Source organism: Octopus bimaculoides, chromosome 27 (genome assembly GCF_001194135.2).
Source record: "Octopus bimaculoides isolate UCB-OBI-ISO-001 chromosome 27, ASM119413v2, whole genome shotgun sequence".
NCBI lineage: Eukaryota > Metazoa > Mollusca > Cephalopoda > Octopoda > Octopodidae > Octopus > Octopus bimaculoides.
The window spans coordinates 5,439,842-5,443,225 of NC_069007.1; the positions used below are offsets into that span (position 1 = coordinate 5,439,842).

At 34.5% G+C, this 3,384-nt stretch overlaps 1 protein-coding gene across 1 annotated transcript in view; it reads right to left on the reverse strand.

Moving 5' to 3' along the window:
- Positions 1–3,384, reverse strand: part of LOC106867625 (roundabout homolog 2) — a 387,456-nt gene that overhangs the window by 72,688 nt on the left and 311,384 nt on the right. The window lies entirely within an intron of this gene.

The window sequence follows — 3,384 nt, forward strand, 5'->3', positions numbered from 1 at the left end:
ATATATATATATATATATATATATATATATATATATAAAGACATCATCCCACACTGGACATTAGAGTTTCATATCATAGAATTCACAGTATTGTGACCAAGATCACAATATCACAATATTTGTCCAGGGATGGGATGCTAGTCCATCGTGTGTGTTATTCATTTAAACCTGTGTGGATTGGACCAATATGAAATGAAGTGTTTTGCTCAAAAACGCAACACACCACCTGCTTGGGTATTTGAAACTATGATATTACAATCATGAGTGCACCCCTGAAACTATCAAGTCATGTGCTTTCATCTGTTCTATAAAAACAGCATTGTATAATAAACATTAGAAAAATGCTGTTAGTTCATTCAACTTTTACAGCTGCCCTGCATTCACTCTGTTATTTAAATGCATTGTTTGCTAGCATTCCTCACCAAATTCTCTGAACTACTTGGAATTGATCAGATTCTTCAGAATGTTTGTGATATTCGTACATAAATTATTGGTACAAATGTTTTCTTTATTTCTCTTGTTTTTCGAACTAGATGTTCGTTCTATCAGTAATTGGTAGAGCGTGAAGTAAGAGTGATTCTTAATTTTCAGCTTGGTTGACTGGAGCAAAGAGAGTAATACACCAGGGGTGAAAGTTGTGTAAGATTTTAAATACTGTTCTTTGTCAAAAAAAGATATCTCTGATTTATTTTTTGTACATAACTTTGCTCAAAGAGGAAGCTCATTGCTGACAACATGTTTTCCAAGGCTTCTAAAACTGCTGAGAGGAATCAACAAAGAGCAGAAATTATTCTCAAACCAGACAACTGACTTGAATGGTTGTGATAGAGTTAGTTACTTAATCCCCTAAATTCCCTATGGAGCAGAGACCATCAACAACTATTCTGAACTCTGGATTTTGTCTTCTTTGCTTCTCTCCACTTGGATCTCTGCTTTTACAGCTCTATTTAAGCATTCCTCTCTTGAGGTCGATAAAATAAGTACCAGTTAAGTACTGAGGTCGATATATTATAATACTACTACTACTACTACTACTAATAATAATAATAATAATAATAATGATAATAATAATAATAATCCTTTCTACTATAGGCACAAGGCCTGGATTTTGTAGGGAAGGGGACAGTCAATCACATCGACTCCTATGCTCAACTGGTACTTAATTTATCGACCCTGAAAGGATAAAAGGCAAAGTCGACCTTGGCAGAATTTGAACTCATCGCCTAAAGACAGACAAAATACTGCTAAGCATTTTACCCAGTGTGCTAATAATTCTGCCAGCTCGCCACCTTGAATAATGGTTTCAAATTTTGCCACAAGGGCAGCGATTTTGGAGGAGGAGGCTAGTCGATTAAATCAACTCCTGTGTTTCACTGGTACTTAATTTACTTCACAGAGAAGTAAAATAATGAAAGTATCAAATGTTTGTAGGATACTGCAGATATGAAAGTACTAAATCCAATTTAAACTGTAGATCTGATTCGGGATTGGTTCCAGGGGTGGCGTATTTATAAAAAAAAAAAGGACATAAGTGGAGTTTATAAATAACAGCTATTGGAAATGGGTTTAAAATATCTGACATCTATTTCAGTAGATAAGACGTTACGAGTGGGGTCTATTTACTTTTGAGGGGTCAGTGTATGTATATATATATATATATATATATATATACACACTACCTTGAACACCTAGCAAAAGTTAATGGTGCACAGAAATTCTTGGTGCAACACAGTAAAAGACATATCAATGGTAGCAACTTAAAGGGGAGCTTTTATATCTGATGGTGCAGTGTCGAACGCATGATAACACACACACACACACAGACAATAGTAATTTATTTGTTTTTTTGACAAAAGGGGGTGGGGAAATTGCCGTCATTACTCCACAGATGGTGGTGAGAATATATTATGTATGCTTGTAAGGCAATAATAGGAAAAGCGAATGCCCGAGGAAAGAATATATATTATTGGAATTTCGTCGGAAACCATTCTTAGAAATTATTCAGGAAGTGATGCAACAAGTTAATTTGCAAAAAAAAACTGTCTTAGAAAAGAAACAGGAATTTATTACCAAAGAAGGTTAGAGAGGAAGTAAGAAACAGTTAGTTTAAGAGGAGCCAATAAGGGGAAGCCTCTACAGACTAGAAATAACAACCAAATTTTTTTTTCTCATTCACAGACTAAAGTAAAAAGGAATAACACATAAACTGAAGTTCTAGATAAGACAGAGCTGAAGAGGAAAGGAAAAAAAGACAGGACTGTTACAACTGATGAAGTTCAATTAGGCTGAAACATGTGTCTATATTATACCCACATATTAACCTCAATGTATATTATATATGTTATATACATACAATATAGGTTTGGGTGAGATGGTGCAGTGCAGCAATGAGCTTTTATGTTCCATCAAAATTTTGTAATAATTTACAATCCAAACATCAGTTTGATAACAAGAAAGTTATTTTACTAAATTTTCCATTCTAGGTGCAGGTGTGGCTGTGTGGTAAGAAGCTTGCCTCCCCAACCACATGATTCTGGGTTCAGTCTCACTGTGTTGCACCTGGGCAGGTGTCTTCTGCCATAGTCTCAGGCTGACCCAAAGCCTTGTGAATCGATTTGGAAGACAGAAACTAAAAGAAGCCTGTCATGTATATCTATCTGTGTGTGTATGTGTGTGTGTGTGCGTGTGTGTGTATGTGTATGTGTGTGTGTATGTTACCCACCACTGCTTGAGAAAGAGTGCAACATGAAATAAAGTGTCTTGCTCAAAAACTCAACACACAACCCAGTGCAGGAACTGAACTCACTACCTCATGATTGTGAGCCCAGCTCTCTAACCACTAACCCATATACGTTCACCTTCAGAATATAATATATACAGAAATGTATGAAACCAGTGCTACTGTGACTATATCATTTAATTTGACATTTTTATGCCATTGCTCCTCTCAAGGAATCTTTCAGAAAATACAAAATATTAGAAAATATTGTGATATTTAAAGGTTTGTGCCAATCCATCTAAACATTCTTATGCATTATTGATCTTTTTAAAAGTTCTTTCCATTAAAGTGGGGTAGCTTTTTTTGAACAAGGAGTTATGGGGAAAATATATACATTTTTTTCTCTTTTAATACACACACACACACACATACAAAGATGCACATATACACACACATATACACACACACATATATATATATATATACAAATATTCACACACATATATACACATACACACATACAAATAACTATATATACGGACACACACTTGCACACATTTGTACACACACACACACATATATAAAACTGTAATAACCATAATTGCTTCTGAACACAAAGAAATGTAAATTTTTTTCTTATTTACTATTTCATCTTTTTTTTTTTT